The following is a 23,624-nucleotide window of genomic DNA, read 5'->3' on the forward strand; positions in this document are numbered from 1 at the left end:
ATTTTGGCCTCAGTAGCTGGTGAGTGTTCAAAGGCATTAATCAGGTGAACAGGTAGTTGATTGCTTGAAGAGTTTAAGATTTTATCCCTCTAAATGAAGGCAGTAATTTAAACCAGTGCTAGGGAGGTAACTATTGCATTAAATGTATAGCTTAATTAGTTAAACTACTTAATATAACTACTGACAACACTGAGTGAAATTTCTAAACTTGAAACCTAATTAGTTAAATAAAACTATGGTAGGGCAGGTGATGGATTACAAATATAGCTTGTGGAGGTTGGTGGACGCCAACAATCACTACTAAGCTATGTCCCTAACCATGGACAGGGCCATGAACAAAGGAAATCCACACTCAGATCTATCATTTCTTATGTAAGGAGTGTCAGAAGGTCTTGCATATTAACTATTTCAACATTATTCATAAAATACAGTTGTTGCTTTCTCTTCCTATGTGGAGTACATTACATTTGTCAACCATAAATATCACCTGTCGTTTTTAAATCCACATTGTAATTAATTCTGCAATTTCCGAGTTACTTTCACCAAATACATCGGGTGGAATCTTCTGTGCTCGCTGGCATCGAGTATCATGGTAGATGTGAGCAGACAATATGGTGGGAAGGCCAAAAATCGGTTTCACGGCATTGACGATTTACAATCGTCTACTCCGCCCATCAATGGCAGGCTGTGTTTCCCACCGCCACACGTGGGGAACTTCATTGTAATACAACTGCATGGAAATGCCCAGCTTGCCGGAATCATTCCCCCATGCTGGATCATCCGAGCACATCAACGTGCATTTCATAACAGCATTTATAAGGCGTGCACCTGGTGAGCTGCACTTTGAGGGGAACTCGGAGGTGAGTGCACAGGAGCGTTACACAGTGCTTGCGAGGGTCGCCTGTTGGACCTCAAGGTTGAGACAAGTTGAGTCGGAGGGGAGGGAAGGGCTGCACTGCGGTTGATGGTAGTTCACAAGCATGTGCAGGGGTGGGGGGGGAGGGAAGCGGCCACACATTGAAGAAACCTTGTATAAAGTGACCATTCCTCCGCAGCTGAGACAGTTCAGGCGCAGCCACATTGACATGCTTGGAATTGGGCCGCCAGCTTATCTACACACTCAAGCAACGCAGAGGCCTGAAAGTGCCACCACACGCTTCAGGGCTTTTCACCTCTCAGGCACAGACTACAAACTATTGAGCATTTTACTGGACTGCAGGACAATTAGACAACTGGGCACATTGTACAATCTATTTGCGAAAGTTGGCCATGGAGCAGTCACTTGTGGAGGTGCTCACAGTCCCTTGCAATGTGATAATTCAGGTTTGGACCAGTCTCCCCCACGGTTCAAGCTAACAGTGCAGCCCTGCAGTGTGGGTTGGAGAATACCTGCACCTGAACTGAGAGCACAGCAAACAGTTCGGTGGGCAGAGTGGCCAGCAATCGGTCAGGTGGAGTAGGGCAGAGGTGGGTGGGGTTTCGGGCAACCATGCAGTGCACTAATCTCTGGCCATCTAAGTGGTGGCCAGCATGCTTTGCGATGTGTGAGAGTCCACAGAGGCTGCAGGGATGGCTCCTCGGGGACAAAGGCTACCTGCAGAGGACTTGACTGCAGCAGAGAGAAGGTACAACAAGGCTCATGCTGCAACTCGCACTTTGATGGAGCAAACCATTGGAATGTTGAAAATGAGGTTCCTGTGCATGGACCAGTCTGGTGGAGCCCTGTAATATAGTCCACAGGGGGCATCATGCACAGTCGTCACCTGTTGCATCCTTCACAATCTGGCGCTGGAACGAGGGGGTGGAGCTGCCTGAAGAGGAAATGGAGGAGCTGCACGTATCCTCCAATAAGGAGAATGTCAATGGGGATGAGGATGATGAGGTTCTCAAAGGAGAGGATGATGGCGATGAGGCCATCGTGTTGTCTAGATGAGGCAGACACACTCAGGAGGCGCTCATAGCGCTAGATTTATGGACGATGATGACAACATGCAATGAGGAGATACCATGGATCCTCACATTGCAGCTGTGAATGTTTGACTCCTGTTTGACTGTTGGCATTGCACATATCCTCTGTGATAAGGATCCTATCATGGAGATGCAGCAGATGCCCATAGTCCCTACGTTCCAGGAGGGCGATGACAACACTCAGTGGGGACATTCCATAGATCCTCACATAGATTATGTGAATGTCTGATTCCTGTCTGGCTGATGGCACCTCGCTTGCGGTCTATTAACAGGGTCTTATCATGGAGATGCAGCAGGAAAGTTTAACTTCTCCTGATCCTATGGCATCCTTTATGAGCTGAACCCTTCAGGACCACACTGTCACCAGAGACAGACAGTGTTGAGATGGGGGTCCAGCTGCACCTCAAAGGTGCTGGGAGCACACAGAGAGAATGATGGAGCTCTGTGCTGCCGGCCCATGGACATTCAGGCAGCGATGATAAGCCGCATTGAGGAGCAGGCATGACTGATGTGACCAGTGACTGAAGACACACCATCAGTGTGCTGGGAAGGTTGCACAAAGCACAGGGAAAGGGCCTGGACTGAGACACCTGCCTTTATCTTATGCAAGGACCAAGGTTTCACATCTGAGTAACATGAATACTGCTCATCTTAACAAGGAACTATAGTCAAGGGGGCATTCTTGGGAGTTTATTAACAAAGTGAACATTATGTACCAGTGATTAACATCTGTGCCCATGCGGTGAAACTACATCTTCTTCCTTTGGCTTGGCCTAAATAGCCAAGTGGTTATAGTACTGGGCTTGTAACCCCAAGATCAAGAGTTCAAATCTCACAATGGCAAACCATGAAAAACAATGTAACTTCATCTGAAACAGATGGAAACAGGTTTGTACTTGAAAGAGTTACATCTTCCTTGGGCCTTGGTGGCTCCTTGCAGGTGGTGCCCGTCTTTTTCGCTGCCGGATGTCCCTGGAGAAGGAGCACGCGGTGTCTGCTGGCACTCTCGAGGCCTTCCGTGCTCGGTGGGCACCGCGGGGACTGGGGTGTTTTGTTGACCCCTTTAATCACATTTTGATTTAAAGTTTGTAAGTTTCCTTTAAACTTTGTTCTTGGTTTTACAGCTGACCTGAATTAGGGGCTGTGCCTGATTTATCCCAATTTTGTTGATTTGGTTTTCATTTAAAAGATTATCAAGAGTTCAAATCTCACAATGGCAAACTGTGAAACAATGTAACTTCATCTGAAAACAGATGGAAACGTGTTTGTACTTGAAAGAGTTACATCTTCTCCCTAATCCTGCCGCTACATCCTGGTGCTCCCCCGGCATCTACAGTGGAGGTAGAGGCAACCTGCTGACTGTGACGCCCTGTCTGTGATAACTTTGACAGGTGTCCTCTGGAGGGCTGAGACCTAGAGGGCCCGGCCTGCTTTCAGGGTGCTGCTGTGTGGCAGTGGCACCCTCCTCCGCCTGTAGAGCTAGTATTGCTGGGGTCACAGGGAAAGGGAATTTGGATGGGCCAGACACTCCTGGAGTCACCTGGATGGATGGCCACAGGGTGTGCACCTGCTGATCCTCCTCTCTATGGATGCCCGAGCGCCCTTGGCTGACTTTTTGATGAGAAGGGGTAGCTGGAGTGAGACCGAGCTGCCCCGCACCCCACTCGCTTACACACTGTTGGAGGCCAACTATGGCATCAGTGATGGAGTTCAGCCCACGCAGCAATGCAGGACAGTTGTCCTGGACCAAGGTCTCCATGGCAGCCGACATCCTACCAGTGTTGACCTCGGCGTGCTGGCATGCTGGTGCTATCACCTCAGTCTGAAGGTAGACGGACTCCTCCATTGTGCCTTGCAATCTGGGGAGTGCAGCGGACATCCCTTCTTGATGTTCCTGAGCTTGGCTTTGCAGCTCCAGCAACTATGACATGACCGAGTCCAAAGGCTCATTACCTGACTCGGACTTAGCAGATTTCTGCTCGCCAGCAGTCTTCCAAATGCCAGAAATCTGGGAAGTCCCTGCCTCCGCCCGCTATGGATCAGAAAGTGCGATGTGCTCATCAGATTGTGACCCCGAGGTTACTCTAAAGCTTGGTCCCACCGAGGTGTGTATCTCTGCGCTGGTGAAGGGTGTGGGTGAGTGCTGTGACAGGTCTTCAATGAGGGTTTCAGCAGATTCCTCTTCTGAGGTATCTTTGGGGCTTGAGTCGAGGAACTGGGTTGTGGATTCGCCCGGCTGGGTCCCAGATGTGCCTCTGAAAGCAAGGAGAGATAGTTAGTACATGGCAGTGGCCTGCGAAACAGGGCACATCACTCACAGCATGGGTGTCATGATGCATGTTGCACTGCTGGATCCTCACTTGGGCGAGCACTGCCGACCTTACCGTCAGCACAAGAATAGTCCAGATCTTTGCTGCCAGCTTGATGATTCTATTTTCAAAGTCTGTGAGGACCTTGATTTCAGGCCTTCCTCTGCTGATCTGCGAACTCTCCCTGTTGTTGTGTACCAGCTTGCCCTGCATGAAGACAGATGGAGAAAGTGTAAGCAGGACGCTTGCCAGGCCAGTTGCTAAGTATGCCTGGCATGTGTGGGCGGTGAGTGGTGCCACAGATGGGATGAGGACAATGAAGGTTTGTGTGTGAGTGTGAATGATGATGTCCCTTGAACTGGCAGTGAGTGAGATCCTTGTGGATATGTGACGGATTTGTGAGTGAGTAAGTTGAGAGTGATGACAAGTGAGACTTACCCTGGTGGAAGGGAGGAGATCATTCATGCTCTTTCGGCACTGGGTGGCTGTCCTCTTTTGCAGGGCATTGGCACTGATTACCCCTGTCACCACCACCTAAGCCAGATGTTCTGCCCCTCTTGTGGCCAGAACAGGGTAGAGGACATCATGACGGGCTTCTATGGCTTCCAGGGATGTGTTACTGAATCAGGAGGCTGCTGTCTTCTTGCCTTTCAGAGTCATATTTTCTGTGCAGCACTCCTGTGCTGGAAGGTATGCGTGAGGCTACACTCTAAATATGGCATCCCGCATAAGGAAGGGGTGAGGTGACGGCGTGGCGGGCTAATCGGAGGACGTCCGCCTGCAAAATAGCATGTATCCCAGGAATGCATGAATAATGAGGCAGAATTGGGACAATGTGGCATGAAAGGCCACCATTGCGGCTGGTGGGTAAAATGTTCCTGCCCATGACTACACTTAGTGCAAATCTGGGATGATTCCACTCAGCATCTTTCCTACTTTGGCATCATCTGCAAATTTGACCACATTGACCTGGACCCAGAATCCCTATACATTCAGGCAAATTGGACAATGCACTCATTCTAACACTGAGCCCTGAAATACCCATGATGTACTTCCTCCCATTTTGATGTAACTCCTCTAATAGGTACTCATTGTGTTCTGCTCTGCATCCAATTTCTTTCTCTTTTTCATTGATTATCATGAATCCCTAACACTTTGAACTTTGTTAATTGTCTAGTTATACCACATTATAGTGCTTCCTTCAGTCCACTTGGGTTATCATTTCTTCATAGAAGTTGAGGAGGTTGGACAGATGGGATTTTCTCTTCTGACTCCATGATGACCATTGTTAACTCAGTTATTATTGTACAAATAATCATGTTTCTTTGACTAAATCTCATTATTTTATGCTTTTGTTTATGCTTGTCAAGTATAATGGGTTGTTTGCTGAGCACAAGAAAACAAGTTTACAAAATTTAATAAAATGTTTCGTCCAAACCTTCAAGATTTTGCTCCAAAAATTACATTCACGCAGACAGGGAATTACACAGAAAACATTTGATATATTGCCATCTTACAAAGGATTTACAAAACAAATCATTTGAACACAACCTAGCTGCCTGCTGCATGACCACATGGTAACACATGGCATAGATTGACCACATGGTAACACATGGCATAGATTGACCACAATGGTAACACATGGCATAGATTGACCACATGGTAACACATGGTATAGATTGAACACATCTGTCACTGTGTATATGCTCCTCTAGCTGCAAAAGGAGATGGCAATGAAGCATCGATGGTCAGGGCAGACATCCACAGAGAAGACCAGAAAAGGAAGAAAAGATGGATGAAGTGACATTAGCTGTTGTATTCAGGCAAGTTTTCGGTGGGTGAGCAAGTGAGCGACTTGGTGAGTGAGTCAGTAAGTGGGTGAATGTTCAGATGGTGGGGAGTAGATGGGACAAGTAAGGGGGTTATCAGGCATGAAGGCAATGGGAGGAGAGTAATGTTGTCGGTTGGGGTCAGGAGGCAGGGTAGTGGGATGGCAGGGAAAAAGGCAGCCAGGTCGGATTCAGGGGAGGGGGGCGGTGGGTGCACAGTCGGGTCGGATTGAGCGGTGTAGTCAGGTCGAGTCAGGAGGTGATGGGGGTTGCTGGTTGTGGTGCTCAGCTCAGTTGCATTTCCTGGTTAAGTATACAGGTAAGTTGCACGTATCTGGCCTAAATCTCTGACACTGAGCTCAGTGTCGGAGACTTTTGCAGAGGGCCCCAGGCAACAGAAAGCAGCCCACTGGAAGTTTAAACTTCCCAGGCAATTTCAGCATATGTGTGTGCATCAGGACCTCCATGAGATCCTGATATGCATCTCCCAATTCAAGTCCAGTCTCAAATGATATGGATACCGGAAGCTTTGGTCCAATATAACTACAGTTAAAATAAGGTGAAATATGAAATAAACTAAGCAACCGAGAGTGAATAAAACCCTTTGTCTGGACATCTGCACATTTAAAATAATCTAGGGAAGAGATAGCAGAGGCACTATTACACATATTTAATAATTCATAAGGGAAAATAAAAGCATGACAAGGGACTGGCAAATCACTAACACTTTCACCAATATTTAAGGAGGGGGTTAGAAATGTCCAGGGAACAGTCAGCTTAACATTGGTGTTCAGAAGGATAATGGAATCCATGCTAAAGGAGAAAATAGAAAAGTCATCTATAAACCAAAAATATAATAATGAATAGTTAGCCAGGATTTCAAAAGACAAAATCTTGGTTGACTAACCTTATTCCTTATTTGATTTGTTGAAGAGTATCTTATATTTTAATAGTACTTTCATCTAGTATCTAATGACCAAGCAATTCCTTACTTCATCCCTTCTACCTCCAAAAATCAATTTTGGAGGCCCCGTTAGGGAAAAAGACAAACTGTGGTGTGGTATTATTCAATATCTGATCTGCTCATTGACTGCCTAACTTCAACCTTCCATAAACTTGACCTTATACAAAATTTTACTGCCTTATCCTAACAAATACAAAGAGCTGAATTTTCCCAGAATTGCACTAAGTACAGTAGAGGACAAGTAAAATGGAGTCCTACCCGCCAATGAAAATGGCGGGTTTTCACGCAGTATCTTCCTAAGCCCACTTCATTATATATTCACTCCCGCAAAACACAATGTTTCAATCGCAGTTGGGCTCCCATTTACCCACTCGCCATCACCCCGCTGTTATAATACACCAGCCGCCATCTTTAAAAGGCAGCCACCAGCAAAGCGTTCATCGACACCAGCTCACCACTGCTGCCCAGGAGACATGGCCAGCAAAGGCAAAAAGACTGCAGCCCCCCCACTTCAACGCCGGGTCCCTTGAGCGAATGCTGGATGCCATGGAGGCCCTCCGGGGTGTGCTCTATCCCCACGCTGGCCACAGGATGGGCAGCAAAGTCACCAACCCAGCATGGGAGGCGGTGGTAGCAGTGGTCAGCACGAGCACCCTGCAGAGGTGGACAGCCACCCAGTGCCGCAAAAGAATGAATGATTTCCTCCATTCTGCCAGGATAAGTCACTCTTTTTCATCACTCTCAACTCACACACTCACAAACCCATCACACACCCACAGGGCCCTCATTCACTACCAGTGCAAGGGACTTCACCATTCACTCTTTCACACACACCGTCACTGTGCTTATCCCGCCCATGGGACCACTCACCACCCACACAGGCCAGGCATACTTTTCAGGAAGCCTACCAGGCCAGATGATGCACTCTCTCCATCCCTATCCATGCGGGACAAACTGGCTCACAACAGGAGAGAAAGATCACATTCAGGTGGAAAGGTGCCAGAATTCAAAGTTCTGACAGAATTCAAAAATAGAGTCATCCAGCTGGCCGGCAATGACCGGGACTGGTCCTGTGCTGATGGTGAGGTCGGCGCTGCTCTACTAAGTAAGGATCCAGCAGTGCAACATCCATCAGACAACAATGCCGTGAGTGATGTGTCCTTTTTCACAGGCCACTGCACTATCACCTCCCCTTGCTTTCACAGGCACATCTGGGAGGCAGCAACGGAGTCCATGATCCAGAGCCTCCAAGCAAGCTCCGAAGAAACCTCTGAAAAGGAATCTGAAAGCATCCTCCCTGAAGTCCCATCACAGCGCTCACCCACACCCTCCATCATTGCAGAGATGCACACCTCAGTGGGACCCAGCTTTAGAGTAGCCTCGGGATTACAATCTGGTGAGCACATCACACTTTCTGATCCACAGCAGGTGGAGGCAGGGACTTCCCAGGTCCCCGACACTTGGAGAGCTGCTGGAGGCCAGGACTTTGCTGAGTCCGAGTCAAATGATGAGCCTCTGGACTTGGTAATGTCACAGTTGCTGGAGCTGCAAAGGCAAGCTAGGGAACATCAGGAAGGGATGTCCGCTGCACTCCTCAGATTACAAGGTATGATGGAGGAATCCATCCGTCTTCAGGCCGAGGTGATGGTGCTGGCATTGCAACGCACCGAGGTCAACATTGGCAGGATGGCGGCCACCATGGGGACCTTGGTCCAGGATGTCACTCCTGCACTGCTGCACGGGCTTATCTCCATCGCTGATGCCATAGTTGGCCTCCAACAGAGTGTGCGTGAGAGGGGTGCTGGGCAGCTTGATCTCACTCCAGCTACCCTTTCCGCTCATGGAGTCAGCCAGGAGCCCTCGGGCACCCATAGGGAGATGGATCAGCAGGTGCACACTCTGGGGCCATCCACTCAGGTGACTCTGGGAGTGACTGGCCCATCTGACTCCCCTCTTCCTGTGACTTCTGCAGATCCAGCTTCACAGGCCAAGGAGGGTGCCACTGCCATACAGCAGGACCTCGAAAGTAGGCCGGGGCTATCCAAGTCTCGGTCCTCCAGAGGACACCTGCCAAAGTCATCACAGACAGGGAGTCACAGTCAGCACACTACCTCCACCTCCATTGTGGATATCCGGGGAGCACCAAGATGTAGCAGCTGGGTTAGGAAAGTTAAGGAGAATTAGTTGCACAGTCTGAGGCATGGGTATTAATCATTTGTACATAATGTTCACTATTGTCAATAAACACTCAAGAATTTCTCCCTGCCTATGGCTCCTTGTTCTGATGAGCAGTGTTCTTGTCACTCAGATGTGAAACCTTTTTCGCACAAGAAAAAAGGCAGGTGTCTCAATCCAGGGCCTCTTCCCTGTGCGCTGTGCAGTCTTCAGACCACAGTGATGTTCCAGCCTCACACTCCCTGGAAACATTACTGATGCCTGCACCTCGGTAGTGCAGGTCATTGCTGCCAGAATGTAGTGCGTATTGCCACTGGTTCTCAGTCATCTGCGGGAATGGCAGATGGTGTCCATAGACCCTGGGTGTCACTAGGTGCCGACCAGCCACAGCTCGCTGTCACTCCTGAGCAGCATGTACAGAAGCTCCTGCTGCCCCTTTTTCATGAGGTTGCTGTTCCTGCCTTTGCACAGCCAGGTGCCTCAGTCGCTCTCTCCTCCATCTTCTTCGCTCTCTGTAGGCCATCAGCCATACAGCAAGGTCACCAGGATCCATGATCCTGACGTGGCCTTCCTGCAGCATGAAAGAGAGAGAGGCGTGGTTATCATGGCTGTACTTAACACCTTTCCTGGCCGTGTGTATCTGCCCCTTAATGCTTCCCGGAGGGTGCCGGTCACTGCTTGGATGGCCAGAGATGAATGCGCTGCATGACTACTCTGTCAATCTGCGACATGGGGCACATTGGTCCAAACCAGGATGCTGAGATTGCAAAGGGCTGTGAGCACCTCCAGCAGTGATTGCTACATGGCCAGTGTTAACGACGAGGTTGTACTACGTGTGCAGTCCAACTGCTCCGCGGTCCAATGAAGTGATGGAGGACTCAAAGTCTGTGCTGGGGGGTGGTGGGTAAGGTATGGAGCGCTTGGTGGCCCTTTGGTGCCTCTGTGTTGCTTGCATGGGCAGGCAGGCTAGGAGACTGATCCCAATCATATCACTGCGGCTGTGCCTGACCTGTCTTAGTTGCTGACGCGTGGCCAGTTTATACAGGTGTCCCTAATGCGTGGCCACTTCCCTCACTTGCCCCCAGCCTGTGTGCAGGACACAGCGCCAGGGCAGCCCCACCAACTCAGCAGTGGCCTCTGAGGCTGGCCAGCACTTGCCCCAGGACAGCCCCCACCCCTTAGCAGTTGTCTGCAGGGCCAGGCATCAGTTTCCTCTGCCTCCCCGGCACCCCAAGGCCTGTAAACAATGGACGAGCTGTGGAGAACGTTGCTGCTCACTCACCTCAGTTCCCCCAAAGTGAAGGCTGCCAACTGCACATCACCTGCGTGCGGTTGTGAAACATGCTGGCATGCTTTCCTGCTGACGTGGACAGATGATACGACGGGGATCCAAGAACCTGGCGGGATGGCCTTTTAATTATGTGGTGATGTATTACAATTAGCTCCCCACTGACCGATGGCGGGAAACGTTGGCAGGCTGAACGGAAGATCGCGATCTGCCTTCATGCTGTCGTGAATTGGGTCCCGCCATATTTTCCGCGCACACCACCTATCACGCCCACTGCCAGCCAGCTTGGAAAATTCCGCCCAAATTTCCATTCACCCATCACCCTTGCATTCTCTGACTTACCGTGGTTCCCAAACCAAAGTCATGATTTTAAAATTAACATCCACATGCTTAAATATCTCATGGCCTTACCCACTCTGTCTTCATAAACTTCTCCAACACTACAACCCTCTGGGAACTTCAATTCAGGTTTCTTGCACATCTCTCATATCCTTTGCCCCTCCTTTGGTAGCTAACTTTCAGCTTTGAAAAAAAAAAGGTTTGATTGTTTGGTTTTCTGTTGAATTCTTTGTTGATTCATATTGATTAGTTCACATTTGGTCTTTGATTGAACATAGTAAGAAGTGATTATTTCAGCCATTCAGTTTTGTTGTACGGATGTGTGATAAGCTGATTTGTGACATTCTGAATATAACATTTTGAGGTGTGATGCTTCTGAAGCAGACATCATTTCACAGTATCACCAAGTGTGTGAATGCATCTTCACACCCAACATGACTTTCTTCATATTAGTAATGGCTTGGTCTTAAATCAGCTTCCATTTGGTACAGCAAGTGATTTGTCATAGCTCAATTCCTCTCAGAGACCATAAATCTTGCAGGCCTGGCTTTTTCATGCAAAATTACATGTTTAGCTGTCAAATCACAGCATTGTTAGCGTGTATGAAGGTTTCTGTGATATGTCATGTTCTGTTCTCCATCTTACTCACTGAGGTATTGTATATGCCACCCTCTATTACATTTTTAGCTTTTACACAAGATTTATACAATAAAAAAGAGATCCAGCTCATAATGTGTTATTTAATCTGTTTTTCCTCCATCAAGATATTTTTGGTCTTGTTTTAGCTAGATTGCAAGAAAAAGGGATTCAGCTCTAGCCGCAGGTAATGTATTAACTGATTTCTATGGGAATTGTGAATCTGGAAGAGCAACTTCAACTTCAGCTGTATCCTTAATTGTGTCACATGCAGATTTGTGGCTCCAGTGCATTTTCAGTTCAAAAATTGCAAAACTTTGATAGTTCCTTGAAACAAATATATTCCCCAAGATTACAAGTCACATAGCTTTGCTTTACAGCTTTCAGACTTATAGATTGTGACAATCATATTCCCCTTCAAATTGTTGTCAATTATCCCTACGGAGTCTAAATGAGAATAATAATCTCAAATACAAGGTATATAGCCAGAAGGTGGAATTGCTTGACCTTGAGACTAGAACAAATTTGTGAACAGAATAAGCAATATTAATGTCAACCTAGAAATGTATTCCAACACAGAAACAGGTCATTTGGTCCAACCAGTCCATATCAGCCCTTATCCTCCTTATAAATAAACATACCCACTTTGCTTTCTATTCCCTTATCCCCATTTCCTTTATCCATCTAATCTTGAGTTTTGGCACAGATGTCACCTCAATCACTAACCCTGAAGGTTAATGCCACAATCACAACTCACAATGTAAAGATGTTTACCTTGTTCTTTGTTCTAAATCTAGTATCTAATCTTGCATCTCTGGCCCCCCCTCATTATCGACACCCCTCAAATACTGGAAAAAGACTGCTTGATCTACACTGTCCTATCTTTTCACAAATTTAAACACTTCTATGATGTTGCCTCTAAAGGTATAAGGTAGTGTTAGGCAGGGTTCAATACTAGGATATTGCCATTTTGATACACATTAATGCTTTGTATTTGGGAGGTACACAATTTCAAAATTTGAAGATGACATGAAATTTGGAAATACAGTGAACAGGGGCCTAGGTTTTCATCCTGGAGCCTGGTAGCGGAACTGGCCTGCTACTCTAATGGATGCCTGAGCTCTCAGCCAAGAATACATAATGAGGTTCGGCTGAGAGCCCAGAAATCCATTAGCCTGTTGAAACACCTGAGTCCCAAAGAAAACATCAATTGATTGGCACCTCTGGCTCTCTAATCTCTTCTGTCAATTTTGCAATGTTTATTTATATATGATGAAGAGGTATCAAGTGCTTGCATTTTCTACCATTAAAATTTTAAAGGGTCTGGATGATTGACACTTTTACTGGGCTGCAGGAGAAGCTATTTAATAATGAATTGCTTATTTTAAAAGCTTTTTGTTTACATATCCATTGTCACCATAGGGTTTAGTCCTTCTATATAATGTATAACAGTGAATGGGCATGGAAGTGCCATACCTTGGCAAGGGAAGGCATGAAGGACATCTTTTGAACTTACGTTTCAAAAGGTTCCCTCATGCAAACTATGATTCATGATACTGCTGAGGTGCCGTGAACTATGAGTTTTTGACATGCTGGCCCAACTCCATGAAAATTGCTGAGGACTAGGATATGCCTATCCCTCCAAAGGAGCCATCCAGGTCAGTAGTGCAGAGTGGGGGCTTTTGACCTGAACCAGCCTGCAGCCTTAAAAGGCATTCCCAAAAATTAGAAACCTCAGTGATGAGGTCAGAAATCCCGGAATTGGGACCCACCCACATTTTTAAAGGGCTCCTGAGTCATCCATACTTGGTGAAAATCCAGGGGCAGAATCTTCTGTTCATTGTGCGGGGATGGGCCCTAAATGCTGACGTGCAAAATGAGGCGCATTGACATCGGGCATGCATCCCAACGTCATCGCGTGTCATTCTGACCTTCCGTTCAGCTGGCGCGCACCGGAGTCCACTGAACCATCAAAGGCCTGTTAAGGTCATTAATGAACTAATTAAAGTAATTGTCATTGCCCAGGCGGACTTCACATTTTTTATGAAACCTCATCCACGAGCGGGATGAGGTTTCATGATGGGTTTGTTAATTAAATTAAATTTTTAATGAAAATTCATAAATATGTCTCAGCTCATATGACACTGTCACATGAGGGGACATGTCTGAATAATTTAAATTTTTTTTTCCATTTTCATGACTGAACTTAATCTCCCTGAGACACGGAGCTGCCTCAGGTGGATTTCTGTGCTTTTTCGCACATCGCAAATCCCAACTCTTCCTCCTCCCCCCGCCCCTACAGGTAGCGCTGAGCACTTCCGGGTGCACATCACTCTGGGCAGGCCTTACTTGATAGTTTTCAAGATTGCAGACAGGCTGGTGGAATGGACAGGTGGCAGAACAAATTCAGTGCAGAGAAATGTGAAATGGTACATTTTGGTTAGAAGGAGGAGAAGCAATAAAAGTCAAATGGTCCAATTTTAAGGGGTGCAAGAACAGGGACTTGGTGCAGAATTTTATGTCGTGTGGATAGGTGCATGCCCAAATGTTAAAATAGTGCGTGATGATGTTGGGCAAGTGTCCCAATGCTATCTTGCACTTGTGTGATATTTCAGGTGGCATGCATGCATAAGAGTTGGCAGCATGCCCACAGACAAGAGGCCTATTAGGACCATTAATAAATTAATTGAGCACTACTTTTCGCTGCCCACCCAACCACATGGTTGGCGGGTGGGTGAATCGGTCAGGCAGCCTTTGCCTTTTTGAGGAAGCCTCATCCACAGTTTCCAACATTATTTTATAAAATTAAATGTTTTGACAGAATTTTCATTATGTCTATGTTCACATTCCCCCTTTCAGGGGAGGTAATGGCATAGTGGTATTGTCGTTGGACTGGTATTCTAGGGTAATGCTCTGAGAACTCAGGTTCAAATCCCACCATGGCAGATGATGAAGTTTGAATTCAATAAAAATCTGGAATTAGAAGTCTGATGATGACCATGGAACCATTGTTGATTGTTGTAAAAACCCATCTGGTTCACTAATGTCCTTTAGGGAAGGAAATCTACTGATCCTACCTTGTCTGGTCTAAACGTGGCTCCAGACACCCACAGTAATGTGGTTGACTCTTAAAATTCCCTCTGAACAAGGCCAATTACAGATGGGGGCAATACCCACATCCCATGAATGAATAATAAAAATGAGTCCTATGTGGGAATATTTTTTCTACAACTTTATTTAAGAGTTTTATATTCTTCAGCTCCTGAGGCAGCTCTCTGCCTTCTGAAAGCTTTCATTGCATGCTCCCCTGTGCATGTGCAGACTTTGGCACTCACCCTCCACCCACCCCCAACCCGCAGCGCTGAGCTTCTCAGTGCGACTTTCATGCTTGCTGGCCATTAATTGGCACGAAATCGCGGTCAGGGGCCGATCATGGCAGACGGTTTCTCGGCTGCTCCTGGGCCCACCCGCCTGACGACCCAAAAATACTGCCCTTGGTGATGTTTGTGCCAAAATCTTTGGAGTTGGCATGACAGGTTAACAAAGCAACTGATGAAGAAATAGGATTTTGGGCTAAATAGAGCATTGAGTATAAAAGCCTAGAAAGTTATACTAAAACTATATAAAAAATTAGTTCAGCACCAGCTGTGCTTATCATATCCAGTTTTGGGCACTGTTTTATGAAGGACTTAGTGATTATGGAGAGGATGGAGAAGGGATTTATTAGAATAGTTCCAGGGATGAGGGATTACAGCTACATGGATAGACTGAAAAAGTTAGGGTTGTTTTCAGTAGAACAAAGGAGGTTATGAGGAGATTTAATTGTGGTGTTTAACATCATTAGTGATTTAAATAGTTTCTCATTATTTGCTCTGAAGGTCGCAATAATTAGTGGGCACAGATTTAAACTGATTGACGAAAGAACCAGAGGTGACATGAAGGGAAAAAAGACACTCTTGAGTGAAAAAAAAGTTAAGATTTGAAATGGACTATGATAGAGTGGTGGATAAAGATTCAAAAGTATTATATAAAAAGGAATTGGATAAATATATGATGGGTAATAAACTGCAGAATATGGGGAAAGAGCAGGATAATGGGACTAACTGGATTGATCTTTGAAAGGACCAAACATGATGGGCCAAAAGGCCTACTTCTGATGCACCTTTATATGTGATGACTTCATAGGACCTTAGTTCTGGACAAATCCTTGTCAACTTAACTAGTTGCTACGCACTTTCTGAGAGAGTAGAATGGGTAAGAGTAGCTAAATTAGTACACACTTATCTGCCAAATATGAGCTATGCAGACAATGGAATAACTGCCCTTAAATGTGCCACTCTCAGGTGTAACATTGAAATGTGTAGATCTTTCTTGGTGTGTCTCCATTTGAGAATTAAGGATTTCACCATGTGAATCATCTGTTCAGCTAGGCCATTAGTTCTAGGGTAATGAGGAGAAGAAGTAGCATGATCGGTATTCATTTTTTGACACATATTCTGAAATGGCTTACCAATAAATTGCAACTGTTATCCATAATAATCTCTCTAGGCACACCAGATAAACTGAAATAGCTTAGAATGTATGACACTTGTGCTTGACATATTGTGCAATTGTTCAATAATGGGATACTTGGTAAAGTAGTCGACTGTGACAATGAAGTCAGTGCCATGGATGTAAAAGAGGTTGGATGTGATTTTGGACATGCGTAGGAACTTCATTTGGTATCAATGGTGCTTTGTGCTGACTTAGCATATGTTCTTGACATACCTCACATTCAATATCACTGTCTCTCTTGCATCTCTTCTCGGCCAATCCATGCCTGTGTGTGCGATGAAGCTGTTGAAGAATATCGGGATGCAAAAAGTCTGGTAGATGAACTGCCTGCCTTTAAAAATGGCTCCCCAGGAAATGCCCAGCTCATCCTGATAAAGACAAAATGGTCTCATGTGTTCATTGACACGCTGAATTGAATCAGGCCATCCTTTAATGATGGTTTTACATAATTTCTGTAATGGAATCTTTTGCTGTTTCTTCTTGTAGCTCCTGGCATTTGTGTTGTGCAAAATGTACCAGATCAATTTGGAGAACATCTTCAAGTTCAATGTCAATGATGTCAATTTGTAAATCAAAGGATATATCTTCTGTTTTCGCTAGGTTAGGCAATCTGCTAAGTGTATCTGATGTGATCATCAAGTTACCTGGCTTGTGCCTAATCTCACAGTCATAACCTTGAATCTTTATCAAGAAGTGTTACAATCTTGGTGGTGCACTGGTCAATGGTTTTCGCCAAATAATTTCCAGTGGCTTTTGGTCGGTTTCTACTGCATGTGTTTTCTTTTCCCAAATTGATCAGTATGAAAATGCATGATTCCAGAACTAAAGTTAATATTTCCCACTTGATGGTGGAATAGTTAGACTCCATTACTGACAGAAATTTTGAAGTGAATGCAATCAGTTTGCCTTTTTGTACCACACATGCTCCCAGGTATTTCTGTGAGGCACCTATCTCCAGGGTAGTTGTCTCCCTAGGATCATAAAATTGCAATGTTGATGCTTCTGATAATGACTGTTTCAGTGCAGTGAAGAGGTATTGGTGGTCTTCATGCCACAGGAAAGGCACATCTTTCCTCAACAATACCCTTAGCAATGAAGTTTTTTGAGCAAAATTGGGAACGTATGGCGACAAGAAATTAAACAGACTGAGACATCGTCGAAGATCATCCTTACCTGGAGGAGTTGGCATGGCTTTAATATCCTTTATTTTACTTGGATCGGTCCAAATGTCAGCACTTGAAGAAATGGAATCGAAGAAATTGATCTGCTGCAAGTAGATGTCGCATTTCAAACTGTTGAACATCTATCCTTTATTACGTGCATCAATAAGTGCAGACTTCTGTCATATTGTTGCTTTGTTCTTCCCACAATAGCTATATTATCTGCGATACAAATGCATTTTGGTACAGCACATGTAATGAGGTTCATGTGACCTTGAAAGAGATCCTAGCTAACAGACAACCCAAAAGGAAGTGATTGAAAACAGTATCATCTGAATGGGGCATGAAATGTACCAAGCTCTGCGAGATGTACTGACCAGTAACCATGCCTGGCATCAAGCTTTGAGAAGAATTGTGCACATGCAAATCTCAGATTTAACTCATCTAATGTAGGTATTTTGTAAGGACAACATTTCAAAGCTGTGTTTAAATGTCATGAAACAAGGCATACTCTTAATGTTCCATCCTTCTTCATGATACATATGATTGAGCTGCACCAATTTATAGGATGTTGTACTTTTCAAATTATTCCATCCTTCTCCATTTTAGCTATTTTGGCCTTCGATTTGCCTTGTATGCAGATGCTGAACTTATGTGGTGGATCAATTGATGGTTTTGCATTCTCCTGCAAGTGTAATGATGCAGCTCCTTTGAAATTGTCAATTTTGTCAAAACACCCTGGGTATTTAGAAGTTCGGTTGTGAACTGAGGTGAAAGGAGTAGTTTCTGAGGTTGATCTGCCTTGTGATGTCTGACTGATTACATAGAGTTTTACTAGTGTGAGGTTATGATAGACCTACAATCAATGGGCCTTTAGTTTCTGCAATGTAGAGCATCTGTGCCATCCAGGAGGATTGATTGTACTTGCACTCCAGGTCCTGCACATGGAATTAGTGAACAGTTGTACAGCAATTATTTCACAATATTAAGTTTCACCTTGGCCTTCCATGTCTGTGGATCCATGCCTTTTAAAATGTACAGAGGTAGTACGTTGGCACTTGCCCCTGTGTTGGTCATAGCCAATAATGGATAGTTAACAACTTTCCTGGGACAGATGATTCGAATCTTGGCAAACACTTCGGGCGGTTTGATGGCATTTATGTTTTCCATGAGATTGAAGGTATGGAACATGTGTTCACCACTCATCGTCATTTTCTGATGTGTCAATCACCTCATGTATATGTTTCTGGCAGGATACTGGATGCTCATTCTTATTGCTTGAAGGTACCCATAGTATGTGCTCAGTTTGAATTGGTGCACAGCCATTTGTTGCTGTATCAGCCTTTGCTCTAGTGCACTGCCACTGCCAAGGGCCCTTTCTACTATATGCCTTGAAGGATTGGTTGCATTTCCTTGGTGCATGCAAAAGACCACACCATCCACACGTCTTGCTAGGTTTGGGCATTCTAGTGAGTGCATCAACAATTGGGGTTGTAATTAGGACCTGTAAGCTATGTCGACCTGTGAGATCACTTCATACTTATGTCCATCTTTTAGTAGCTCTTTGATGCTAACATTTTGGATTTGTCTACCAGATATTTCTGGTATGCTTCTATGGGACTGGATGCAATCTTCAGCTCAAAAATCCTATCTGCTAACTCTACATTTGAAAAATCTCAGTATATACCCTTTTCCCTGCATCTGCTGATGAAGTTGTCTATGGATCCTGTAGGCTGTTGTTGAAATGACACAAAAACTAGTTGATGAATATAGAAGTTTAACCTGATTCTGAGCTGGTCTTCCAATGTAGTCCATATCTTAGGGGGATCCTTTAGCTCTTTTCCTATTAACCTTGATGTGTCCAGCTTGTGTAGACCTTCAATCCCAATTGTTAGGCCAATTTTTATGGTTTACTTGTTTGGTTCAGACACAGCTGAATCAAGAAACCATAGCTCCGTTCACTGTTTTAACATTTTGATTTGAATAGTAAGTCAACTACATCCTAATTCAACCTAGGGAATTTTGTGGCCATTCTGAAATTATCCCATTGACCTTCCTTTTTCTATGGTGCCTCAGATGAGTGTCCAAAGCTCCACCCACAAAGATGGGCTGTGGTGGGAGCACATCAGGGATTAATGGCATCTTTGCTTTTTATTCAACTTATTGTTCAGCAACTCCCAAATGCACCCATTATAATCGCAAACTTCTCTGGCTCGATTTTTGCGATATTTTTTGTTTAATTCTCCCTTGCTCACTATCAATCTAGTCCACGCCCTTACACACCTTTCTGAAAGCTTTATTTCACAGCCACCATGCTGCATTCTCAACAATCTCCGATGCTGCGACTTTGTTGTGGTCTGACCAAAATGTTGAGGGTCTTCTCATGCCATGTAGCATGATCTAAGGCTGTTCATCATGTCACACCAGTACTTACTTTTGCTGCCACCTATTTTACCATTGCTGATCATCATGTCATGTTAGTATAATGATATAATACCTTGGGCTTATTTACTGTACAAGACACAAGATGCCAATAGCTCATAAGGGATTGGGTAAACAGGCTGTGGGTTCAATTATTAAGACTAGGCACATAGGAACAGTTATACATAGATAAAAAGCTTGAAGACATCAGACCTGTGTGTGTGCTCTGCTCAAAGCAAAAGTGAAACAAAGACTGGATCACACGGCACACTTCCTTTCTAGTGATGTCATGCTGATATCCCTTAAAGGCAAATCACAACACAGACCTGGACAATATGAAGGCTTGGGATGATAACTGGCAAATCACATTCGCACCATGCAAGTGCTAGGCAATGATCATCTCCAACAAAATAGAATCTAACCATCATCCCTTGACAATCAATGGTGCTACTATTGCTGAATCCTCCACTATCAACACCCTGGGGGTTACCATTAACCAGAATCTGAACTGGACCAGCCATATAAATATTGTGGCTACAAGAGCAAGTCAGAAGCTCACCTCCTTGCTGCCCAAAGCATGTCCACCAACTGCAAGACACAACTCAGGAGTGTGATGGAATACACTCCAATTACTTGGATAGTGCAGCTCCAACAACACTCAAGAAGCTTGATATCATCCAGGACAGAGCAGCCAGCTTGATTAGCAATCCCTCCACCATCGATGCACAGTAGCAGCAGTGTGTATCTTCTACAAGATGCACTGCAGCAACTCAAAAGGCTCCATCAACAGCACCTTCCAAACTCATGACCTCTACCACCTAGAAGGACAAGGGCAGCAGATGCATGAGAATACCATCACCTGCAAGTTCCCCTCCAAGCCACAGACCATCCGGACTTGGAACTAATGTTGTTCCTTCACTGTCGCTGGGTCAAAATCCTGGAACTCGCTCCCTAACAGCACTGTGGGTGTACCTACACCACATGGACTGCAGCGGTTCAATAGGTCCACTCACCATTACCTTCCCAAGGGCAATTAGGGATGGACAATAAATTGCTGGCCTAGCCAATGACACCCACATCCCATGAACAACTAAATAAGATAGAAATAGCACACAAAATTATTTGAGAAGTGCGACTCAGTTGCACTCAATGGTCAGTTTGTATGAAGGGTTAATTTTTAGTCATTGATTTCTAAAAATAATTGGAAGTTTGTGTTGTTATATTTTCCCCAAGTCTGATGCTGAAGATAAACACAAGTAAAGACCATCATGTACTCTTATTTTGACCAAGTTTAACATAGTCCTTTGCAGCCAGTGGAGTTTTAATATAATTAATCAATTCTTCGATTGGCTATCAATTGCAAAGTAGTCTATATGCAATTTTATCTCAATTGTACCGGCTGCACATGAGTTATCTTTTGTATTCTTTTCATACTTTTACCTATTATGCTCTTTTATTATGTATTCATCCTACTAATCTAGGGTTTCATTCATTCCTTTATCCATCTCATGGTTTTCCAAATGAGTATTGTCCTAACAGTTCACTTTTCATAAGCCTTAGGGGAGGATTTTCCCTCATTGGGCAGGCGCGGTGGGCAGGCCTGGGACCGGCTGTGAAACCGACTGCCACCCACGATTGGGCACCGACCATGGTTTCACGCTGGCTGGCCAATTAACAGCCAACCAGAGTGAATCGGTCACTGAGACGCTTAGCGCTGCCTGGGTTGGGGGGAGGAGGGCGAGCGTCAAGGTCAGTGCATGAGGCGGGTGCGCTCACTGAAAACTCCCATGATGAAAAAGGCACTCCCTGCCCAGTCAATGCTGCAAAGTTGTCCTCACTAACATCTGGGGAATTATGCCCAAATTTGGAGAGCTGTCCCACAGACTAGTCAAGCAAGAACCTGATAATCGTACTTTACAACCAACACCACGAGCCCTAGGTATGTCCTGTACCACTAGCAAGATAGACCTGCCAGCAGTGGCAGCACACTGGCATTCAATCAGAACGCCCGGTAGTCCTAAATATTGACTTCAGATCCCATGACACCTCATGGCATCAGGTCAAACATGGACAAGGAAATCTCTTACTGATTACCACCTCTCTCAGCTGATGAATAAGTACTCCTCCATGTTGAACATCACTTGAAAGAAGCACTCTTGGTAGAAAGGCTATGGAAGGTACTCTGCTGGGACAACTTCAATGTCCATCATCAAGAATGGTCTGATAACCCCATTCACTACTGACTAAGCCCTGAAGGACATATTGCCAGACAGGATATGTGGCAGGAGTTGAGAGACCCAACACAAGGGAAACACATACTTGACCTTGCCCTCACCAAATGACTTGTCACAAAATGCATCTGGCTCTGACACTATTGGTAGGAATGACCACCACACAATTCTTGTGGAGACAAAGTCCTGTCTTCACAGTGAGGGCACCCTCCACCATGCTGTGTGGAACTACCACAATGCTAAATGGGATAAATTCGGAATAGGTCCAGCACCTCAAAATTGGGATTCCGGAAGGCGCTGTAGGCCACCAGCAGCAGCAGCATTGTATCTCAGTTTAATCTGTAATGTCTTGGCCTGACATCTCCCTCACTCTATCATTATCATCAATTCAGGGCACAAACCCTGCCTTGAGCTGTGCAGTGAGCATTCCAGGAGCAGAATGGCATACCTTAAAACGTGGTGCCGAGCTGATGAAGCTACAGCATAGGACTACATGCCTACCAAACAGCAGAAGCAGCAGTCAACAAACAGAATAAAGTGATCCTACAACCAATGGATCACATCAAAGCTTTTAAGTCTTGCCACATCCAGTCGTGAATGGTGACGGACAACTAAGAACTAACTGGGGGAGGAGAGTCCACAAAAATCCCAATCCTCAAATGGAGAGCAGCAGGGGGTGGGTGAAAAATGTAAAAGACAAGATTAAAGCATTTGCAACCATCCTTATCCAGAGTGGATGCTCCATCATTAACGCCTCCTAAAGATCCCCAGTATCACAGATGCCAGTCTTCAACAAATTTGATTCACTCCAAATGATATCACAAACAGCTGAAGGCACTGGATACCGCAAAGGCTATGAGCCCCAACATTGACCTGGCTAAACACTTATGCTCCTGGATTAGATTCAACAATGACCTTCCATCATAAGGTCAGAAGTGAGGGCATTTGCTCATGATTGCACAATGTACAACTCCTCCAATACTGAAGCAGTCTGTGCTACGCGCACCATATCTGGACAACATTCAGGCTTGATGTACTGAGTGGTAACGTTCACAACACACAAATCTCATGCAATGACCATCTCTAATGAGAGGGTCTAACCACCTCCCTTTGACATTCAATAGGAATCTTCCACCAATAAGATCCTGGAAGGGGTTGGGTGGGGAAGGTCCGCCACATTTAAAAAAAAAAATTCATGGGACATGGGCTTCACTGGCAAGGCCAGCAGTTATCACCCATCCTTAATTGCCCTTGTGTACCAAATTCTTGAACTGCTGCAGTCCACATGGTGTATGTACACCCACAGAGATGTTCAGGAGGGAGTTCCAGGGTTTTGATCCAGATCTGATGGAACAGTGACATAGTTCCAAGTCAGGCTGGTGTGTGGCTTTCATGGCTATTTAGAGGTGATGATGTTCCCATGTTCTTCTAGGTGACTTCAATCACAGATTACAAAAGGAGCCTCGGTGAGTTTCTGTTGTGCATCTTGTAGATAGTAGTCACTGCAGTCACAGTGTGCCAGTGGTGAATGGTGTGTAGCTAGACTGCTTACTTTTTCCTTTCCCAGCTGGGTAACTTCTAATCCTAGAACTGGCTCACACTGTGGGAGTTAAACTGGAGATTCCTTCCCTCTAGCCCAGGCTAGGTAAATCTTCCAGCCTCCTTTAAATCCTCATGAACTCAGTCTCTGAGAGCGAGCTACCAGTTGCATTCTGCATGGTGAACAATAGGGTCAGCATTTGCTCTGCTG

This window comes from Carcharodon carcharias, chromosome 5, assembly GCF_017639515.1.
Source record: "Carcharodon carcharias isolate sCarCar2 chromosome 5, sCarCar2.pri, whole genome shotgun sequence".
Lineage (NCBI taxonomy): Eukaryota > Metazoa > Chordata > Chondrichthyes > Lamniformes > Lamnidae > Carcharodon > Carcharodon carcharias.